The sequence below is a fragment of the Loxodonta africana genome, chromosome 19 (genome assembly GCF_030014295.1).
Source record: "Loxodonta africana isolate mLoxAfr1 chromosome 19, mLoxAfr1.hap2, whole genome shotgun sequence".
Classification (NCBI taxonomy): Eukaryota; Metazoa; Chordata; class Mammalia; order Proboscidea; family Elephantidae; genus Loxodonta; species Loxodonta africana.
This window is the reverse complement of record NC_087360.1, coordinates 56,796,443-56,810,517: the sequence shown is the minus strand read 5'-3', so window position 1 is coordinate 56,810,517 and position 14,075 is coordinate 56,796,443. Positions and strand designations below refer to the sequence as shown.

Below are 14,075 nucleotides of genomic sequence, written 5' to 3'. Positions count from 1 at the left end.
ACATTTTCTTTAGTAGCCAAGCCCTTAACTACTTGAACTACCCAGGGACTCCTAAGGCCCTTCCCGCCGCCATGATATCCATAAAGAAAGAAACCCGGCAATCCCAAATAGGTGGCTGAAAGCTTTGGCATTTTAAAATTTGTTTGGTGTTGTAATGATCACATGTGTTAGTAAAGTTTATTTCTGGGACTCACTAAATCTCTGCACCAGAAGAGCTGGATGGTGCCCAGCTACCATCACTGAATATTTTGATCAAAGATTCTATAGAAGAACCCTGATCAAAAGGGGGAAGATGCAGAACATACTTTCAAATCCTCAGGGAATCCAGACTTTCTGGAGTCATGAAGGCTGGATGAACCCCCCAAATTACTGCCCTGAGAAAATTTTTAAAACATAATCCAAAAGTTTTCCCTGAAACCTTCTTAAGACCAAACAATAGTTTCGCTCAACTAGTAAAGAATGTCTGCTTGAGCATTACACTCTTTTAAGATCTATCTATATGGGATCGAATTGACAACAACTCAAAAGATTACATAGGAACCTTTGGAGCCCTGGTGGCTTAGTGGTTATGGACTACGGCTGCTAACCAAAAGCTTGGCAGTTTGAACCCACCAGCTGCTGCTTGGAAACCCTATGGGGCTGTTCTGCTCTGCCCTATAGGGTCACAACAGGTTGGAATTGACTGGACCGCAATGGGTTTGGTTTTTGTTTTTGGTCTTAGGGGGCAATGAGTTTATGTTAATGGGGGAGGAACAATTCAGAAAAGAGGCTGAGAATGCTTGTACAACTCAAAGACTGTAATCAGTGTGGCTGAATTTTACACATAGAAACTGTCGAATTGGAGTGTGTATTGCTGTGTATATTTTCAACAACAAAATAAAATAATAAAAAACCATGTGCTGTTTTTTGGGGAAAAGTAAAGATACTATGTCAGGCTCAAGTGGTCCTTTTGTTTTTACTTTTCTGAGACTAATTTTTAGGGAATGTAAATACTCTTGATAATTTTCCGAGGAACATTCATTTACAGTCATGCTTTTAGGTTGTAAAAGATTTATCCAAAGACTCTCCCCTTATTTTATTTTGTTTTCTGCTTTTGTGTATTTTACAGTTTCATGGGTCTTCCCTGTAATTAAACATGGCCCTAATTTAAAATGGAAACGCCTTGGGTGGGGAAGGGTCGGTCGTGTTCATGATACTGTATTGTTTATTTTTTCCTTCAGTTTCTCAAATATTTCCATCCATTTCTATCCAAATAAAAGTTCTTGTTTATTCCTTTGTGTTTAGTTTTGCTTCACTTTCTTTTTCTAGACAGAGCACTTACCAATTACTGTGGGAGTTTAAGTCCCCCAGTCTAATCAAATTTCATCCAGTTTGAAATGACAGAACATTCATCGTTTAGAATAATCTACAATGTCAACAGTGCAGATGCAAAGTCCTCAGAAGTTAAATCACAAACAGCAGGAAACCCACCCTTTCAGAATTTCGTTTTCAGTTCAGTGAGTTTAGGATTTGTGTTTTAGATGTCTGTGAACACAGAAATTCCAAAATTTCCTATCTTGCTGAAAAACAGATCCCAGGACAAACAAAAATTCAGTGGTTTTCTATTGCTTAATTTATAATGTTGCTACTGTAATCAGAAAAAAGAATAACTGTTTTTCTCAGAATTCACCCTGTATCAGAATCACTGGGTGTGGTTGTTAAGGTTGTGTGTCAACGTGGCTGGGGCATGATTCTCTGTGGTTTGGCAGTTACGATGTAGTTTGGCAGTTGTATAATGTTGCAGTCACCTCCATGATGAGATTTGATATAATGTGATCACCTCCACGATGGGATCTGTTGTGAGTAGCCAGTCAGTTGAAAGGGAGTTTCCTTGGGGGTGTAGCCTGCATCCAATATAGGTGAACTTTTGGGCAAGGCTCATGGGCTTTTGCTTGCTCTGGATCCTACAGCTGGCTCCTGTTTGTGTGACCTGCTGTTCTTGGGATTTGAGCTAGCAGCTTACCTGCTGTCTTGCCTGCCGATCTTGGGATTCGTCAGTCTTTGCAGCCTGTGAGCAAGAGCCCTGTTGTTAAACCTGCTGATCTTGGGTTTGTCAGCCCCTGCAGCTACATGAATCAAGAGAAGCCTCCAGCTTGACCCATGGAGTTGGGACATCCCAGCCTCTACAACCGAGTGAGTCATTTCCTTGATATAAATCTCTCTCTGTATATATTCATAAGCTCTACTGGTTTTGCTCCCGTAGAGAATCCAGCCTAAGATACTGGAGGACTTGTTAAAACACACATTGCTCATCATGCTGAGTGAAATAAGTCAGGCACAAATGGACAAATGTCATATGATCCCAGTTACATGAAATATCTAAACTGGCAAGTATTTACCAAAATAAAACAAAACAAAAAACCCAAACCATTGCCATCGAGTTGATTACAACTCATAGTGACTCTACAGGACAGAGTAGAACTGCCCCATAGGGTTTCCAAGGAGCACCTGGTGGATTTGAACTGCCAACCCTTCGGTTAGCAGCTGTAGCACTTATATGGTGTATAGAGGTCTGTAATCTAGTAGCGGCGTCAGAAACCATCTAATTTCAGAGGGATAATGAGAATCACCATCAACCTAAAGCTGCTTCCTATGAGGCGGAAGTTAAAGATGGACCAGATGTCCAGCTTCTCCAAGCTGCTGTACCCCTCCATCATCTCTAACACCAACTACTTCCCCTCCCCTCAGTATTCTTCCTCCTGTGGTTTTGGGATTCATTAATTTGCTGCCATGTCTTGTAGAACTCATGAACTGTACTTAACAGTTAAGTAGTTTATTGGGAAAGTAACACCTTACAACTCAGGATCAGAATCAACTTAGAAGTAACAGGAACAACTCAGGAGACAGGATACAGTTCATCAGTCAGGACAGCTTCCATCCAAGACAGCTCTCAGTTCCTTCTTGGCTATGCCCATAGGCAGGCCCTTTGCTCTGGCCTACTGCGTCCAGGCCCTCCTTGGGTCTATTGCCCCTGGGCCCTGCTGGGGCCTACTGCCGTTGGGCTCTGCATCTCTCAGCCGCTTCTCACCATCTAGTGCCATTTTTTGCCGTCTTCCATGTTGTAGCTCCTTCTCTCTCTCTTCATGTCTCTCTAAAAATCTCTGCAAGATAAGCACAGATTATCTTATAACAAGATCCTTATCAATTTCAAGCTGTGCCTCCTCCCTCCCCCCCCTCCAGCAGGGCCAGAAACTGACCAATTCCCTAGCTAGGCCACAGTCACCTAGCTTGCATAGTAATGGACCAACCCCAGCAAGGGTTTTACACACTTTATTTGCATAGTAAACTGTCCAATCCCTCTGCAAGATTGTGGCCTTGCAAATTATCTTGTCAGAGCTACACACCCAGAGCCAGAAAGGTCACATATAAAGAGAAACCCATTACCCTTCAAGTTTATTAGTAACTACCAAGGTGGGCAGACAGGAAGAGAAAGGAAGACTCAATGCTCAGAATACACTGAGCGTCTGTTAAGGGTGATGGAAAAATTTGAAAACGCATAGTGAGGATGGTTGAAGAACAAGATGAATGTGATTAATGTCACTGAATGGTACATGTAAGAAATGTTGACAGATGTTTTCTTACATATATATTTACCACAATAAAAAAAAAAAAAAGTCAATCTCAGTAAAAAGAAAAATGAATAAAAGAAACATGTGGCTGAGCCCAGTCCCCAGCATTTCTGATTCAGAGGCTCTGGGGAAGCCTGAGAGTCTGTGTTTCCAACAGGTTTCCACGTGTCGCTGATGCTCCTAGTACAGAGACCACACGGAGAACCACTGCTCTAATTACAGTGTTCCAGCATGCTAATTATACAGAGTGATTTAAATCAGAGTTTCTGTTTTTACTCTCTGCTCATGCAAGAGAAACTGAAAGACGAATGTGGGAATTGAAAATTCTGGTGAAGAACATGTACTGAGAAAATTATACTTAAAAAAACAAAACTGTGATCTCCCATGATTCTCATTGAGTCGATTCCAACCCATAGCAGCCCAATGAGACAGCGCAGAACTGCCCCATAGGGTCTTCTTGGCTCTAATCTTTATGAAAGCAGATCACCAAGTCTTTGTTCTGCGGAGCCATGGAATGTGTTCGAACTGCTGACGCGGTACCAGCAGGGCTCCTTTCTCAAAAGAATAGCATAGGGCATATAAAGCACCTGGGGCTGAGAAGCCAAATTATCTTTTGTTCGGTGATATGCAGCTGTTGGACATGTCTCTGTGGTTCACCTTTGCAAACGGACCATAGGATTTGGTGTCATGTGGCTGTTGATGTAGGAAACAAGTCCAATCAATAGTCCAGTTCCGTCTTGCCTTTAGTTAGTCTGTTTAACATCACAATACTAATTATCTGTCACCCTACCAGATGAGAGAATTGAGTCACCCCATCCTCCTCTACCCAAGTCTCACGACAGGAAGTATCCTTCTTTGCGGATCTTACCTTTAAAATCCAAATGCAATTCAGATTCCTTGTTTCACTATTTAAAGAAGTTTGTGCAAGTCTCTCAGAATATATTTTTCTTAGTTTTGGCTTCAGTTTTTTCTTTTCAATAGTTTTTTGTATTTATGGCTTTTCTTTTCTTTCTTTTATTGTGGTGGAAATGTATATGCCAAGACATCCATCAATACAGCCTCCACATCTGTGACTCATTGGCATTGATTACATTTTTCGTGTTGTGCCACCATTATTGTTAGCCTCATCCAAAACATTCCACCACCATTAACACAAACTTAGTGCCCCTCAATCAAAAACTCTCCCTTTCCCCCTCCCTCCCACTTTTTGGTCACCATTAATAATCTTCAGTTTGTATATATTTACTTATTCCATGTAAGGGAGATCATACAGTATTTGGCCTTTTGTGACTGACTTATTTCCTTCAGCATAATGTTTTCAAGGTTCCTCCATGTTGTGGCACGCATCAAGACTTCATTTCCCTTCATGGCTGCATGATATTCCATTGTTTGTATGTACTACAATTTGTTCATTCATTCATCTTTTGATGGACATTTTGGTTGTTTCCGCCTTTGGCTATTGTAAAAAGTGCTGCAGTGAATATTGGTATAAAGGTTTCTGTTTGCACCCCTGCCTTTACTTCTTCAGGGTGTATACCTAGGATTGGGATGGCTGGGTTGTATGATACTTCTGTTTTCAACTTTTTGAGGAACAGCCAAACTGCACCATTTTATATTCCCACCAGCAATGGATAAATGTTTCAGTTACTCTACAACCTTGTCAACACTTACTGTTTTCCAGTTTTTTGATCATTGCCATTCTAAATGGGGGTAAGAGATACCTCATTGTGGTTTTGATTTGCATCTTTAATGGTTAATGGAAGGAGCCCTGGTCACGCAGTGGTTAAGAGCTTGTCTGCTAAATGAGAGGTCAGTGTTTTAAACCCACCAGTCAATTTGCGAGAAAGATGTGGCAGTCTGCTTCCATAAAAATTTATAGCCTTGGAAGCCTTATGGAGCAGCTCTATTCTGTCCTATAGGGTCACTATGAGTTAGATTTGGCTGGATGGCAATGGCTTTTGTTGGATTTTTTGGTAATGGTTAATGATGCTGATCATCTTTTCATGTGCTTATTAGCCATTTGAATATCCTCTTTGGGGAATTGTCTGTTCCAATCCTTTGTCCATTTTTTGATTGGGTTGTTTGCCTTTTTGTTGTTAAGTTGAAGTTTGTTTTTTTAATTGTGCTTTAAATGAAAATTTACAGCTCAAGTTAGTTTTTCATACAAAAATTTATACATACATTGTTATGTTATCCTAGTTGCTCTCTTTATAATGTGACGGCACATTTCTCCTTCTGCCTTGGATTTCCAGTGTCCACTCAACCAGCTCCTGTCCCTTTGTGCCTTCTCATCTTGCCTCCAGACAAGAACTGCCCATTTAGTCTTGTGTATCTATTCAAACTAAGAAGTAGACTCTTCACGAGTATCATTTTATGTCTTATAGTCCAGTCTAATATTTGTCCATTAGTCCTTTGGACTGATATTCTCCTTGTATCTTTGGTTTTCTTCACTCTCCTTTGGGATGGGACCAATTGATGTATCTTAGATGGCTGCTCTCAAGCTTATAAGACCCCAGATGCTATTCACCAAAGTGAGATGTAGAGCATCTTCTTTATAAACTATGTTATGTTAATTAAACTATGGTTCCCAGACTCCAGCCCCATCTACTCTGTCTCTCAAAGTGTTTGGATGTGTCTAGGAAACTTCTTTGCTTTTTCTTTGGTCCAGTTATGCTGACTTCCCCTGTAATGTGTATTGTCTTCCCTTCACTGAAGTTGACCCTTGTCTACCATCTAGTTAGTGATTTCCTGCCTCCCTACCTCCCCACCCTAGTAACCATCAAAGAATGCTTTTTTCTTTGTGTAAACTTTTTCTTGAGTTCTTATAATAGTGGTCTCATACAGTATTTGTCCTTTTGTGACTGACTTATTTCACTCAGCATAATGTCCTCCAGATTTATCCATGATGTGAGATGTCTTGAAGATTCATCATTGTTCCTTATTGTTGAATAGTATTCCATTGTGTGTACCACAATTTGTTTATCCATTCATCTGTTGATGGGCATTTAGGTTGTTTCCATCTTTTTGATGTTGTGAACAGAGCTGCAGTGAACATGGGTGTGCATATGTGTGACGGCTCTTAATTCTCTCGGGTGTATTCCTAGGAGTAGGATTGCTATATTGGATGGTATTTCTATTTCTAGCTTTTTAAGGAAGCACCATATCATCTTCCAAAGTGGTTGTACCATTTTACGTTCCCACCAGTACGTCAAGTCTCCCCACAGCCTCTCGAACATTTGTTATTTTGCATTTTTTGGGTTAGTGCCAACACTGACGGGGTGAGATGGCATCTCATTGTAGTTTTGATTTGCATTTCTCCAATGGCTAGCGACCATGAGCATTTCTTCATGTGTCTCTTAGCCTCCTGTCTTTCTTTTGTTTCTGTTTTTCTTCAGTCTCAAACTGACTCTCCTCTGGTTTTTCGACAAATCTTAGGTTATTTTCTTTATTGCTCAACTATGGCAAGTAATATAGATCTTAATATTAGCATCTCCAAAAACAAATGATTTGCAAACATTGCATGCAAAAGCCAATAAATATATATGATTTTTAATACTGTCTGTAGACTTGGATTATGAGTGCCTGTTTTCCATGATGATAGATAATACAATATATTGCCTAGTATTTTTAGTAGACATTCAATTGCTGATTGACTATCCCTTTTTCCTACTAGTTTAACGATGCAGACGGTGAAAGGTTATGAGTGTGTTTTCAGGCTTGTTCTCAGCCTAATGATTTATTTAGTTGTGAGCACCCTTTGTAGACAGCATTATAACAAAATTACTTGAGCTTGACCAGAGGATAAACCATTTTTTTTTTTTTACAAGCTCCTAAGGCTATTTTTTTTTTTTTTTTTTAAGGCTATAGCTATTATAGGGCTCCCTTAGCAGAAACCCTGGTGGTGTAGTGGTTAAGTGCTAAGGCTGCTAACCAAGAGGTTGGCAGTTCAAATCCGCCAGGTGCTTCTTGAAAACTCTGTGGGGCAGTTCTACTCTGTCCTATAGGGTCGCTATGAGTCTCGACTCGACGACAGTGGGTTTGGTTTTTTTGGGTTTAGTGGTACAAATGATTAAATACTCGCTGCTAACCGAAAGGTTGACGGTTCGAACTCACCCAGCAGCTCTTCAGGGGAAACATGTGGCAATCTGCTTTTGTAAAGATTCCAGCCTAGAAAACCCTATGGGGCAGTTCTACTCTGTCACATGGGGTTGCTATGAGTTGAAATCAACTCCATGGCACCTAACAACAATAACAACAATAAACGACTCTATAAATTAGTATTCCACATTTGCAAATGGCTCAGGATTAAGGTTCCAATTTCTCATGGGAAGATTTTTGTAACGTTTATTTGACTTCTTTTTTTAAACCAGAGTCCTAGCCAGAGACAAACTAGTAGTAGAGTTTTTCTGCCCCTTCTTTCCAGGAACTTAGCTGTATACAACATTTCCTGGTTTCAGCTCTTTTGCAGAAGCCTAAAACCATACTTAATGTCCTTGTTTATGCATTAAAATCTCATCCTTTAGGGCATGTATTCAGGTTTGATGTCCTCCTGGGCCACCACTGGGCAAATCTGTCACTCTGCCTGTGACTGCCCTCCATGTTGCTGGTACCTGGAGATTGTCCGTAAGTTCTTTCAGACTTGGCTGCGTGTATATATGTGTGTATATATATATATATTTGGCTATATTTTATCCAGTATTTTTATATGTTTGTGGAAAGGATAGAATCTGTTTTCATTCAGGTGACCACATTGCGGGAACCAGATCATGGTTAAGTGGATATCACATGAAAATGGGTATTACAAAGAGGCCCGTTAATGGAGGCTTTTCTGAAGAATAGGCAGACCGTCCTTTTCTTCAGATCCTCTGAACTCTATTCGGGGTTAAGTCCAATCAAGAGCTGTCTACCTGGACAACATCTCACTGGCCCCTTATAGAACTGTTTTTTCTAACTTGCTGTTTGGCACGATACCCCTCAGCTAACACAGGCAGATTTTATAAGAAACAACCCTGTGAAATCCCTCTCTGCCTTAATGTAGGAATATTGTTGAAGACTACATCATGCCTTTCTGCCAGCTCTTCTCCGGAGTAACTGGATTGTTTATATTTTATGGAAACTCTGAACTGACTATTAGTGTTTTCCTTTTTGAATGGGCTGGTAGAAAGCTTAGAGCCGAATGTGTGGCTGGCTGACTTGTAATAAGGAGTATAGGATTTCTTGGCATGCAGGATGGGGTGAATGATGCAAATTATGAATGAATAACATTACTGTGCAAGGTGCTGGGCTAGTAGAATGACACAGAACATTGACCTGGATGAGCTTCTTCCAGTGGCAGAGAGGTAGAATCCAAGTATAACTCAAGTGCCACAAGAGTTATAAATACTACAGAATGCTAAGAATCCATTAAATATCACATTCTTGAAGAATATTTAAAGAAAAAAAGACACAGAGAACAAAACAACAAATTTATGTAATGCTTCCCTTGTGACATCCACCAACAGGAGATACACAATAATAGGTCAATAATGTTTCTCTCCTTGTAGCAGGATTTTGGTTGTTGTTGTTTTTTAATGATAGTTTATTGTGTTTTTGGAGAAAGTTTACATAGTAAATTAGGTTTCCATTTGACAATTTTTATAAAATTTGTTCAGTGACATTAGTTACATTTTTCATAATGAGTCAACGTTCTCTTTCTTGTGTTCTCTATTCCATTCCCTATACTCTAGTTTCCCTGCCCTCTTGTCTCATTTTTGCTTTAGAGTAATTGTTGACCTTTTGGTCTCATGTAAATTTTTTTTTTTCCCTAGAGAGGACCGTACTCACAGGTAATATCCTTTGTTTTGTGTGCCACTCTGTTATTTCGCTAAGAGGTGGTCTTAGGGGATAGTTCTGGTTCAGGGTTTAAAGAGTATCCCAGGGCAGTAGTTTCAGGGAGTCTTCTGGTCTCAAAAGGAAGTCTAATCTTTTTAAGAATCTTTCTTTTCTGCGTATTTTTCCCGTTCTATCAGGGTTCATCTGTTTGTGGCCCTGATCAGAATGGTAAGTATGGGTAGCTGGGCACAACCATTCACCTATTTTTTTTTTTTTTATTGTACTTTAGATGAAGGTTTACAGAGCAAATTAGTTTCTCATTAAACAATTAATACACATATTGTTTTGTGACATTGGTTGCCAACCCCACAGTATGTCAGCACTCTTGACCTTGGGTTCCCTGTTACCAGCTTTCCTGTCCTCTCCTGCCTTCTCGTCCTTGCCCTTGAGCTGGTGTGCTCATTAAGTCTAGTTTTGTTTTATGGACCTTTATGAAGGGTGAACCTTTGACTGAAGGGTGAACCTTAGGAGTGACTTCATTACTGAGCTAAAAGAGTATCCAGGGGCCATACTCTCAGGGTTTCTCCAGTCTCTGTCAGACCAGTAGGTCTGGTCTTTTTCTGTGAGTTAGAATTTTGTTCTATATTTTTCTCCCACTCTGTCTTGGACCCTCTAGTGTGATCCCTGTCAGAGCAGTTGGATTTTCGTTGGTTTTTATTTTCTTTATTTCCCAAAGTTTCTGTAATAAACATGTTTCTATTATAATTATAAAATGGAGAGAAAGATGAATATTGGTGTACCTCTCGGGGTCCCAAGAGGAAACAGCATTTACCCCAGATGGTTGAGATGAGGAGACTTGAATGATGGGTTTATCTACAGAGGTGTGGGCTATGTTGAATCAGCAAAGGTTGTTGAGAAACCCACAGACATTTAACAAATGGAAGGAGGGCCAAGGGGAGAAAATGAATAGAGCTGGAGCTTGGAGGAGGGACCATTCCATCCTACTGGAGAAACAGAAGCACTGCCAGACTCCATGCCAAAGCAGGGAGACCTTAGGAAGAAATACTCTGACCTTTCTCTCCTTTCCCTTCTGATCTCCTGCTGCTTCCTCCCATTGGCCAAATCCAGCAGCAGAGGAGCCTGGGTGATGCGCTCCCTGGGAGCAGAGCGTGTAGAGGAGGACAGAGAGGATCCAGAGTAGTGAATGCTGAGAAGGGGGTGGCAATCAGCGACATGTAAAGTGCTGTAGTGGTTCAGTTGTTGTTGTTCTTAGGTGCCGTCGAGTCGGTTCCAACTCATAGCGACTCTATTCACAACAGAACGAAACACTGCCCGGTCTTGCGTCATCCTTAAAATTGTTGTTATGCTTGCAGCCACTGTGTCAATCCACCTTGTTGAGGGTCTTCCTCTTTTCCACTGACCCTTTACTCTGCCAAGCATGATGTCCTTCTCCAGAGACTGATCCCTCCTGACAACATGTCCAAAGTATGTAAGATGCAGTTTCGCCATCTTTGCCTCTAAGGAGCATTCTGGCTGCGCTTCTTCCAAGACAGATTTGTTCGTTCTTTTGGCAGTCCATGGTATATTCAGTATTCTTCGCTAACACCACAATTCAAAAGCGTCAGTTCTTCTTTGGTCTTCCTTATTCATTGTCCAGCTTTCACATGCATATGAAGCGATTGAAAATACCATGGCTTGGGTCAGGCGCACCTTAGTCGTCAGGGTGACATCATTGCTCTTCAACACTTTGAAGAGGTCCTTTGCAGCAGATTTGCCCAATGCAAGGTGTCTTTTGATTTCTTGACTGCTGTTACCATGGGTGTTGATTGTGGATCCAAGTAAAATGAAATCCTTGACAACTTCAGTCTTTTCTCCATTTATCATGATGTTGCTCATTGGTCCAGTTGTGAGGATTTTTGTTTTCCTTATGTTGAGGTGTAATCCATACTGAAGGCTGTGACCTTTGATCTTCATCAGTAAGTGCTTCAGGTCCTCTTCACTTTCAGCAAGCAAGGTTGTGTCATCTGCATAATGCAGTTTGTTAATGAGTTTTCCTCCAATCCTGATGCCCCGTTCTTCTTCATATAGTCCAGCTTCTCATATTATTTGCTCAGCATACATATTAAATAGGTATGGTGAAAGAATACAACGCTGATGCACACCTTTCCTGACTTTAAACCAATCAGTATCCCCTTGTTCTGTCCAAACAACTGCCTCTTGATCTATGTACAGGTTCCTCATGAGCACAATTAAGTGTTCTGGAATTCCCATTCTTCACGGTGTTATCCATAGTTTGTTATGATCCACACAGTCGAATGCCACTCAGGGAAACATCCTTCTGGTATTCTCTGCTTTCAGCCAGGATCCATTTGGCATCAGCAATGATATTCCTGGTTCCACATCCCCTTCTGAAACCGGCCTGAATTTCTGGCAGTTCCCTGTCGATACACTGCTGCAGCCGTTTTTAATGATCTTCAGCAAAATTTTGCTTGCGTGTGATATTAATGATATTGTTCTATAATTTCCATATTCAGTTGGATCACCTTTCTTGGGAATAGGCATAAATATGGATCTCTTCCAGTCAGTTGGCCAGGAAGCTGTCTTCCATATTTCTTGGCATAGACAAGTGAGCACCTCCAGCGCTGCATCTGCTTGTTGAAACATCTCAATTGATATATATGGTAAGTGCTACACACTATAAACGGTGCTATTTACACTATAAAATGACAATGATTTTAATAGTTAACTGTTCTAAGCACTTACCGTGTGCCAGGCACTATGCTAAATGCTTTGTATGAGAAAATGAATATCTCCTCTTTGAATATTAGATAATGACTTGGTAACACAGACCCCATTCACAGAGACCCAGGTTTATATGTGCAAATCAACAGGCAGTCGGAAGACTTGTGCAAGTTGGCTTGGCACTCTGCAAAGAAGAAGCTGTGAGGATCGAGGAGACAGAGCTGCTGGGTTAGGTTTCATGTTCATTTGATACAATACCAGTTGCTGCCAGAGCAACACAGGTCTTGGGGCCAAGTCAGAGATGCTTCATGGATAAAGAAAACAAATGCTGAGCATGTCCCTGAAGCAGGAGGAAAGCCTGGTCATGCCGGCTTTTTCCCACTCAGCAGGTGCTCCCTGATTAGCTCTCCTGGCCTGGCAGGTGGCCAAGCCTAGGAAATCAGTAAAACAAAAAGGAAAGCTCAGAAAGCATCTGACTAAACATACGTCAGTCCCTGGGAAGGATATGGGATATGCTCAGCTTTCTGCTTATATGAACTTATATTTTTACCTGTTTTGTCTCTTGCAAGCCTTTGGAGGAAAGAAAATGGTTTTTGTCATGCTTTTAGATACTCTTAGGTCCCTTGATAGAAAAAGAAAAAAACACAAAAGAAACCGAGCTGAAGTGCATTAGATTTTCCACAGCAAAATGATAAAGCACGCGGCAAGGCAGGTGAAGCTTCTCCTTACTATCACTGGGCCTCCGTTCTGCATGGCAGCACTCAAGGTCAGCCTGAGGTGGAGCCTGGCACTAGAGTGACTCATATCTGCCACTCAGCTGGCTCACTCTGCTCACAGACCAGGGAGGAATGCTGGGACTTGTTTAAAGTTCTCCAGACACAGGTCAAGAATGGCCAGTTTCACGGCTTACATTAGGAAGGAGGCTGTCTTCCAGCCTGTGCGAAACTGACTGGGCAATTTCAGAAACTCTCTTAGCTCTCCATGCATTAAAGGGACTAATGTACCAACCACTGTATCCTGCACAACTATAGAAGACCCCTCTGTGACACCAAAATGAGACAGGTACAGAAGCTGCTTCGTTCACATGGCTCACAGTTGAGAGATTGACAAGTCCGTACACAGCTTTAGGAGTTCCTGGGTGGTGTAAATGGTTAAAGTGTTAAGTTGCTAACTGAAAGGTTGGAGGTTCAAGTCCAACCAGTGACACCTCAAAAGAAAGGACTTCCACTTTGAAATGTGGCGTCTGGGGTCTTAAATGCTAACAAGTGGCCATCTAAGATGCATCAATTGGTCTCAACCCACCTGGATCAAAGGAGAATGAAGAACACCAAGGTCACACGATAACTATGAGCCCAAGAGACAGACAGGGCCACATGAACTAGAGACTTACATCATCCTGAGACCAGAAGAACTAGATGGTGCCCGGCTACAACTGATGACTGCCCTCACAGGGAGCACAACAGAGAACCCCTGAGGGAGCAGGAGATCAGTGGGATGCAGACCCCAAATTCTCATAAAGAGACCAGACTTAATGGTCTGACTGAGACTAGAGGAATCCTGGCAGTCATGGTCCCCAAACCTTCTGTTGGCCCAGGACAGGAACCATTCCCGAAGACAACTCATCAGACATGGAAGGGACTGGACAATGGGTTGGAGAGAGATGCTGATGAAGAGTGAGCTACTTGTATCAGGTGGACACTTGAGACTGTTTTGGCATCTCCTGTCTGGAGGGGAGATAGGAGGGTAGAGAGGGTTAGAAACTGGCAAAATTGTCATGAAAGGAGAAACTGGAAGAAGGGAGCGGTCTGACTCATTAGGTGGAGAATAAGTGGGAGTATGGAGTAAGGTGTATATAACCTTACATGTGACAGACTGACTTGATTTGTAAATGTTCACTTAAAGCTCAATAAAAAT

At 41.4% G+C, this 14,075-nt stretch overlaps 2 protein-coding genes across 9 annotated transcripts in view; one reads left to right on the top strand and one right to left on the bottom strand.

Annotated features, from left to right (window-relative positions):
* Window positions 1-14,075, top strand: part of PSD3 (pleckstrin and Sec7 domain containing 3) — a 696,342-nt gene that overhangs the window by 9,541 nt on the left and 672,726 nt on the right. For all 8 annotated transcript variants that reach the window (XM_064272734.1, XM_064272735.1, XM_023551047.2 and 5 more), the window contains exon 2: window positions 1,950-2,172. The gene's annotated coding sequence lies outside the window, so the exon portion shown is untranslated. The remainder of the gene's footprint in view (window positions 1-1,949; window positions 2,173-14,075) is intronic.
* The window catches only part of LOC111751266 (uncharacterized), a 45,787-nt gene that overhangs the window by 28,084 nt on the left and 3,628 nt on the right, over window positions 1-14,075 (bottom strand). The gene's annotated exons all lie outside the window — the stretch shown is intronic.